This window comes from Hypomesus transpacificus, chromosome 19 (assembly GCF_021917145.1).
Source record: "Hypomesus transpacificus isolate Combined female chromosome 19, fHypTra1, whole genome shotgun sequence".
Classification (NCBI taxonomy): domain Eukaryota; kingdom Metazoa; phylum Chordata; class Actinopteri; order Osmeriformes; family Osmeridae; genus Hypomesus; species Hypomesus transpacificus.
Window position 1 is genome coordinate 12,552,594 of NC_061078.1, and position 9,518 is coordinate 12,562,111.

A 9,518-nucleotide genomic window follows, 5' to 3' on the forward strand; every position below is an offset into this window, starting at 1 on the left:
CCAAGCAAACAGTTTTCAAGCGACACCTTTTGACACAAACCTATGTTAGTCGACATGTTCTTCTGGAGACAGGACAGTGCAGGTAGCTGCCTTTGAACTTGCCTTTGTTCTCCCACAGCGTCATCACCCTGCAGCCCCGGGCCAGGTAGGTGCAGCCTTGTCATGGATCAGCTGAGCAGGAGGTTGAGGTGGAGTCTCTGGGCCCCTCTGCTCCGAGTTGGTTTTACCGTGTCTGATCTGAGGCCCTGCCGCCAGCGGACATCTGCCTCACAGGGGGACGACGAGACGAAGACCCCGGCTCTCCCCTGTTGGTCCCTTTGTCACCTCTCTGCCTGGTCGAATCTCTCTGGTAAATATACCGCCAGCGTTGGGCTCTGCTAATATTTTACACCACGGGGTAGTAGATCACCCCGTGCCTCGTTCAATTTATCTTCCATTTCTCTTTTGCTTTTTTGTTCTCTCTCTTTCTTTCTTCCCCCCCCCCCTCTCTCTCTCTCTCTCTCTCTCTTTCTCTCTCTCTCTCCCCTCTTCTCCTCTCTCGCTCTCTCTCCAGTTCATCGCAATAGTGAATGTTTCCCTTTGTCTCATCATACCCATGCAGTGTGGACAGTGCAGGTTATTAATGTGCATGGCTTTGGGATTGGTGGGGGGGGGGGGGGGCACCATGGGTCGTAATGCTGTCAGCGTATCTGTCCTTGGTGGAGCTCTAACTGTTCACCAGGGATCTGGCAACAGGCCCGGGTGACAACAGTCATCCTTTAGCTCACACACACACTAGCCACGTTGGACTCCAGTGACTCTGCCCTACACATGTCACCATAGGAACCTGGGGACCTGGAGACGATGACAAGGAGGCCCTGTTGTAAAACAGAATCCCCAACTCGTTACAAGTTGATGTAAAGGCCCACAGTAAGAGGTCCCTTGCAGAAACATTTTATAGGTCTTAATGTGGTTATTTGAAGGTGCCCTTCTGCCAATTCTCTTTGCAATTCATCATTGAAAACAATGGAAGCTCATAATGGGTGACAACAAATGAACCGAGGAGAGATAATGAAGGCTGCTCGAGCTTTATCGTGTGAACCCGTTCTTCGAGCTGGCAAAGTCTGTGAATGGCAAAGTGCCGACACAGTGTGCGAGAGGCAAAGTGCAGTGGCGGCTTCGTCTTCTCTGTTCATCTCCAGCCCTCAGCCACCATCCTCTCCCTTCACACACTTTCCTTCATGCTACTTTTGAATTCATTTTCAATTTGAGATGTACATAATTGAGGAGGGAACATCTTGGGGGGGGAAAGGTCTGCCCGTGTACAAAACACAAATGGATGAATATTACAGAACTTTGAATGAACTCTACACATGTGACGGATGACTGAACACATATCCTCCTATGCCAGTTGTTCCCTGTTCTTATTGTCTTCACAGCAATGTCTGCTGCAGTCATTTTACGTAACACAGCAGCACATTATATGTGAATGTACATTTACAGTAATCTAACAGTTAACACCACCCATCTCACTGTTGTGGTGTGAGAGAAAAATCAAATTTAAATGTGGAAGGTCAGTGACCAAATCTGTAAAGAATGTCTTATTGGTTGCGGTAACTTTAGTATACTGAGCTCAAAGCTGGGACTCGCACTGTTAAAAGCTTCAGTTCTTCAGCCTTGAGTCACATCTAGCCCTACCAGGTAAAGAAAGCGTTGTACTACAATCTGAGCCTCGTGACACAAATCTTATAACTGTGTCAAACTTAATAACAATAACTGCAGGTGTGTGGTTCTCCATTGTGCACATACTTGCACTGACAGAGAGTAGATATGACATTGCAACACTTTTCCCTGAAAGTACAAAAGATATATGTAAACCTAGCAGACAGAAATGCAGCATCATATAGAGCTATTATAAGATTAGAACCCAAGAGGCGTTGATGGCTACAAAACAGAACACTGCTGTCGGAGATAGCTGGGCCTCAGAGACTATCTGGGGAAGAGTCTGGAACTATTGTAGAAGGTGTTGTCCCTGCTTTACCAGAGTGCAACATGCATGCATCATGGCACCAGAGAAATCAGGATCAGGGTTTCAGGACGAAGGAGGATTCTATCTAAGTGTCTCGATGAACCCTTTTTACAATAAAGTAAATACTGTGTATTTTTTACATGTACTGATTGTTCTAAGAAATATTAAATATGCTTAGAATGCATTGCTAGTGCAGTGTAGGAACGGTCTTTACAGTACTTGTAGCCAAAGTTGTAGACCCAACCCTAGAGGATAATACCTACCCCTAACACTCAAAGTAACCCTCAACATAAATAAATCACACACCTTTTGTACAGTATGAGGGACATTTTATACAATATTAAATGTGGTGTTCACGGAAGAGAGATGTCTAATGTGGTAAACGGTGCACTTTGGGGATGATAGTGTCGTTCTGGGATAGAACCTAGGTGTGAAAATGTGTGTGATACCACTCATAGGCCTCCCCCGCCCCGTGCGTCAGACCAGCACTTTCCCAGGGCCCCTACTTCACCCTCCACCCTCCTATTCTGACACCCAGGCATGGAGGGGCTTGATAATGGCTGCCTGTGTCAGCTATCTCAGAAATGGCTACCAGGACAAAAAGGGAACAGAGATATACACGGAACAGGATGCTCATCGGCTTTTTGTTTGGTCAGCACCGCTAAGGCTCCGTAACAACCTGGCACGCAGAAAGGGATGTTGATGGAGCCATGCGTACCTTTTTAGTAAAGCGGCCGAAAGGAAAGCTTCACATAGAGTAGTTCTGTGGTAATATCACAGCCATTTATTTTGGGTCTGAAACCGTGTAAATAATGCTTTTCCAGGCTGCACAATTTATCAAGAGTGCATTGAAATGCCATGCAATCCAATTATGCTGTCACAAAATATCTCTTGATAGGATGGACAAACAAGAGAGCGAGTGTGGGATGCAGAGAGAGGGAGAGAGAGAGAGAGAGAGAGAGAGAGAGAGAGAGAGAGAGAGAGAGAGAGAGAGAGAGAGAGAGAGAGAGAAAGAGAGAAAGAGAGAAGAGAGAAAAAGAAAGAAAGAAAGAAAGAAAGAAAGAAAGAAAGAAAGAAAGAAAGAAAGAAAGAAAGAAAGAAAGAAAGAAAGAAAGAAAGAAAGAAAGAAAGAAAGAAAGAAAGAAAGAAAGAAAGAAGAAAATGTACCATCTCACTGCGCGGGTTTTGTGCTAGCATTGAGTTTCCTCATTCCACGCCCCTCCTCAGACACAGACGACCACAGCAGACCAGCATGGAGCCCCATAAATAAAACTCATCACTTTCCTCAGCTCATTACCCTGTCATCCCAAATAAGGAGCTCTCATTTCCCCCCAATGATAAACTAATATGGGAGCGCAGAGAGCCGCTGCCAGGAAGAGGCATGGCAGAGCAATTAGTTAGACTTCAGACTTACAACACTTCCTCTATGGTTTAAAAAGCATATCTCCACTGCAGGCCTGCTTCTCAATGGGATTTTAATATTTTAAACATGTAATGGTAAGACATTACTGTCCAGGGAGGAGGAAGGAAGAGAGGACTTTTGTTGACGGTCTGAATGAATTGAGGAATCGCATTCCACTACTCCTCCCAACTTCCTACAAATCATCTGTAGATGACTACATTCTGTCTGATCCAACTCTCCAGTGGCTCCACAGCTGATCACTTAAGCATGTATGGTGGCAGTTAACCCTGGCCACATCAGCCCTTCCACAAAAACATGCTTGGCAAATTGTTTTGTGTGATTGCTCTGCTTTTGCAAAACTAGATGCTAAAATGCAGTGTCCGCTGTTTTAATAACGAAGCTACTGTATGGCAGGGTTCCTATTATGATGACATAAACCACAGAGTATAATGAACAGGTACTTTCTTAAGACATTAGCTCTCACAAACCTGAGTTATTAAAAATGGTTCCCATCACCCCCCGGGATAGTCTTCTATGGATCGCGGCTCAAGAACAGAGGTACATGCTCTGAAGTTGGAAGTACCCTGATGGCCATCCTGAGTCCCTGTACACAACGTGACTTCACAAACTTTAGATATCAGCTGTTTGCAACACCAGATGAAATATGCATGTCAGCCCCATCAATGGAAACTCCATCTGTGCCTATGCTTTTAAGGTGGAGGATTGTTTTCCTTTTATCCACGGTGATTGAAGAGCAACAAGTTGCTCCTGTCTAAGATGGCCACTGATTCCCATCCACTCAGAACACTGTTGTCAGGCAGGGTCATGGGCTGCAGAGACATGAACATTGTCACTGGCCCTTGTGACAACACTGCAAACAAATGAAATATTAAACAAAGAATGGGCTACAACACTCGCCCTGTGGTCCGTAGGGTATTGCGGCTTTTAGATTTAACATCTAAAAACAGAAGATTGAGTGCCACTTGTAAATCAACGTACAGAAAGTAACAAGGTCCTCTTTTCTGTCCAGATAGCTGTCGTGTCAGCAATGCTGCCTCAGATAGACTGTCCATATCCAGCAGGCCCAAAGGTTTTGTCATTTTCCTCCCTTGCAAAATTAACAAGGTGGCATCAAATGGCATCCATTATTCAACCATATGTACTCCCACTTCAATGGAGCAAAATGAAAGTCTCTTCTTTGGGTCTCTTTGCTGTTCTCCAGCCCATGTTACAGCCCACTTTGTTGCGCGGAGGCTCCTACAAGTGTTAACAATGAGAGCACGCATAAAATAATAGCTGCAGGTTTTCTTTTTTTCTTTTTCTCCCAAAATCAGCACATTCTCAAATCCATTAGAGCTGCCTCTCCAAAGAAAAAAGGTGAACTTGAAACTTTACAACCAAACTTTGTCATTACAGTAATACTTTTTTCCTATCTTATTGAAATACAATTGTATTGGTTTCATGAATGCAACAGTAGTCTACAGTACTTTCTTAATATATTTGGAAGAACGTTCACTATTTATATACCTTAACAAAGATTGATAACGAAACAAGCTGCCTTTCGCTTCAAAGCAAGATACTGCATAGACATTGCAGGTGTCATGACATGATGGTGCAATACTACTTTCCCAGATGTGATCTATTACACTTCTGTGATATTAAGACAAAGTAAGGGAAACCACCTCTAAAAGCTGCATAATGTGTGTGTGCATGCCACCAAGTCCTGGAGACTTCACAGACATAACATTGGTGCCAAGACAATGTATGTATGCGTGTGTGTGTGTGTGTGTGTGTGTGTGTGTGTGTGTGTGTGTGTGTGTGTGTGTGTGTGGGTGTGGGTGTGTGGGGCATGCATGTGTGTGTGTGTGTGCCCATGCAATAGTGAATATGACTGCTGTTATCAGAGAGTTGTTCACTTGCAGGGCCCATCGATCGGCAAATTTGAAAAGGCATTTGGGATATATTACTCAACCAAGTGCTTCAAGAACACTTATGTGTCTTCTAGAGCTGATCATACTGTAACTATCAGGTTTTGGGAAATGCCTGTCTCTAAGCCCACTTGGAGATATTGGCCGGGTTTCCCAGATTCGTTAAGAAGCTCTTAAAGCTAATACCTTATTAAGAACGTTGTAAGCGCGCTCTAGAACGTTCTTAGAACGCTCCTAAGAAGCTCTTAGTGTTAAGAGCTTCTTAACGAATCTGGGAAACCCGGCCATTATCTGTTCCTAGAGGCCTGAGGTTTTTTGCGTCTTGAAACATCACTCTGATAGGTCTTTCTGACCCAGTCGAGGTGACCCAGCCAACTTGTACTACCATCTCCAAATTCTCAACATCTCAGAAAATGACTGAGCCAGGAGAAAAAGAGCAATGCACATTGTTTCGAAACTAACTAGACATAGATTATACATACATTACATAAACATCCACCAGAAGGGGGGAGTCGTATCCAGAGTATTCACAGTATCACAATGCATACTAAACTTCGCAGACAGGCTTTTTATTTGGCTCCAAGTCAACGCCTAATGTCTTGGTCAATCAATCACTTAGAGTTAACGGATCATGCAACTCAACTCTAATACAACCCTTGTCATTCAATAAGATTGATCTTGAAGACTATTTCAAATGATCCATGAGTTTTACTTCATCAGATTTTTCTCCGTCAGGTGGTAGATTAAATGTGTTCTCTAATTTATGTCATTAGAAGAATACAGATGTTCAGACCAAACAAAATGCACACACACACAGACACACACACATCTACTAGAAAAGGTAGCAGATTACTGAGGTTTGCATCAATCACGTATTTTCATGAAACGTCTCAAATAAATATGATTATTACAATAACTAAGGATAACCTTTTTTAAGCTGTGTATTATCTCCAGAAATTGCATTATACGTAATATCAAAACGAGTTCTAGCCAAACTGACAAGAGGCCAAAACAAGATGCAGGTTGACCATACTACATGTATGCATTTGGGAAGATGCCCTGGCATTATTCCTTGCTCTGAATATAATGCTCCAGAACGTATAATGGTGAGAACACTGGTAACATGGTGGCATCTCATTTTAGTTGGGGAGTTCATATGAAAAAAAATTCTCAGTGTTTATCAATTGTTTTTTAATGCTAATAGGAAGTTAGAAAGTTAATCTTGGGAAAACATGAAATTAAACAAGTGTCTCTGCATTTCAAGTAAAAGCTCTACATTTTAAATAGCAACCTTTAAGTAATTCAACACTACAGCAACATGTTTTGTTTCCAGTGGAGTAATCTTTGCTTTCAAAACAAAGCTCATTTCTACTTGACAGAATTCCCTTTGCTGTCTTTATTGTAAAATAAACAGACATAGCCACTATACAGTCAAGTGAGTGTTAAAGGGTTTTGTTAATACATGAATGTGTGCTGTAGAACGACAAATACATTAAGACTACATGCTAGGTTATACTGTACAAATTGAATGTATGTTTGAGGGAAGAGGTCATACAAGTGCTTGACTGTGCCATGGGTCAAGTCATTACCAGCCAATTATTTTTCAGAAGTGGTCAGGAGGCAATAAGCCTGGGACGTGGCACATTCTGGGGGGGTTGGAAGATGTGCCTACCTGGCTCACATTCATTATCAGCTTATCTTTACAGCTCTGAACTCACTGTCATAGTTTGAATCAAGTCTATATTGCTGTCCGTAGCTGTGGGGATCATTTACACATACGGACGCCATCAGGTTTCCCTTTCTTTCACATCTTGACAATTTAATTGCAGTCAAGTTTTGAAAAGTGAACTCACATCTACACAGTGAATTTAATTTTCTGTTTGTAAAACAAATTTATTTGTAAATGTAGGCATATATAGTGTCATATATATATATATATATATATATATATATATATATATATATATATATATATATATATATATATATATGACACTATATATGCCTACATTTACAAATAAAAATCTCTACATTTGGTCCCATCAAGGCCAAATTATTGTTATGAGGAAAAATCCAATATCTAATGCCACTAATTCAGGTGTACAGTGAGTACATACAATTGTTTATAACGTAATACTTTCCATGGATACACCAAGATCACATCATTTGTGAGAATGCAGGCATGTTTGCGTGCATGTGTACTTGGTCACGTGTCTGGGCTAGTTGTCAAACCTAGCCTTAGATGACCAGATGTTTTTTGACAGAGCAAAAGTATGTTTCATCTCACTAAGAAGCAATGTGTTTTATATCCTGTTGTCCTTATGAAGGATCAAATGAAACACTAGGATAATAATACATAACTCACTAGGCTGTGGAATGAACAATTCAGAACACTGCTGTGATATTTGTTGTGACACCAGAGCAGTGTCTTGATCAACTCTTCATCTCTCCCAGCGTCAGGAAGTTAAATATGTTGTATATTTCACTGGACCATCTGTTGAGCTAGACACGTTTATGGGGCCTCATAACCTTACCCTGCCCCAGTATGCAGTCATGTTTGTGTGTATGTGTGTGTGTGTTTCCCTGGGGTATTGCGTAAGTGTGTGGTGTTTGTATGTGTCGGATGCACTGGAGGGGAGAGGACAGGAGTATGTCCACTGGAGGGTGACTTTCCCTCCAATCAGATGCTGCTCCCCCCAGGCTACCACACAGCACCTGTGACAGCACCACATGCTGGACCAGTAGGTGGCAGCAGCTCTGGTCAGGTCAGCGTGTGGCTAGCCTACACCCTCAAACACATAAAAGTGTTGCATTGAAGTATTAGTAGTAAAATGTGAAGTTACAGTCTGAACAGAACAAATTGGGCGTAATTTTTGCTTAACCCTCTACACCGCTTTGGTTGGTTGGCTGAGCCTGTAGTCATCCGTGGCCACCTCCAGGCACGTTTAATTTTGTGTCACCCACTAATTGGTCAAAAATAACGTTGGATATCGATCAGCTTTAACTGCCTTCATTTATTACCTTGATATCCAACGTGGGAATTCAGCAACGCTCTATGACTTGTTGAATAAATCCATGAAATAAGCCAGGACAACAAATGTCTGTTACGTTTTGGTAATTGCCTCTTAATTGATAAATGAAAGAGTCGTCAAGATTAGTGAGTAATGAAAATGAGTGGTGAGTTGCGAAACCAAAACCTGTCAACATGATTATTTGGCTAAATTAGGCAGAGCAGGTTCTTAAAGGAGTCTCTGAGACACACGTGCTGTCAGTCAGCGTCACCATCATATCATACAGTCAGGACACTCCTACTTACAGCCAGGCCACTCTGTTTAACACCAGGAACTGACCCACACTCCGACATGCCTCCAAGTGTTTGACAGGATGATCTTGTTGTCTCCACCACCCTGGCCTCTGACTGTTTATCTGAAGGAGATGTGTATTGAGCTCTCTGCTGCGATGTGGAGACAGTGTCTTATCAGTGTTACAGGCAGAGAGACTGTGCGAGCAGAGCCATATACGCCAAGACCAATGTGTTGTATTCTCAATCAATGTTGTTATTTTACGTCTACTGACTCATAATGCCTGAACCAGAATGTCTTGTATAGTTGTCACTCAGTGTTTACAGGTTGCATTCTGACAGTTACCCATCTGAATAAAATGTACTTATTGTGCAGTCATGTAGAATGAGGTAACCTATTCTCGGAATGTTGACCTTTTCTCAGAAGTGGCACTTGCCGCATGTCTCTTGCCTGCAGCTCCTATTAATACAGCAAACACTGACCTTCCCCTTGTTTGATGTTGTAAGTTAAAATCATTCAAATAAATACATTTGTAGGTATCTATCAATTTTCGAAAGCATATATTTTCTAAGAGATGGAATCTTATACCTGGTACCTGAAATCTGTGTTTAAGGGTTCGGTTTTGCACTGGGAAAAACTTCATTTACTAAAGGCTGAACTGAAACAATGCCTCTGAAGTGGCGAATTGGGCAGTCCCAGTACTGGGTGATAGTACAGTTGGTCCAGCTGTTATGACGAATAGACTGAGTGCAGGTGTGTCTCTAGCTCTCTCCTGCTCCCCTCACGGGGAGAGAGGGAGCATGGAAAGGATGGAAGGTAGGGAGGAGGGGAGGAGGGAAGGAGGGGGGAGAGGAGGAGGGGAGGAGGGAAGGAGGGGA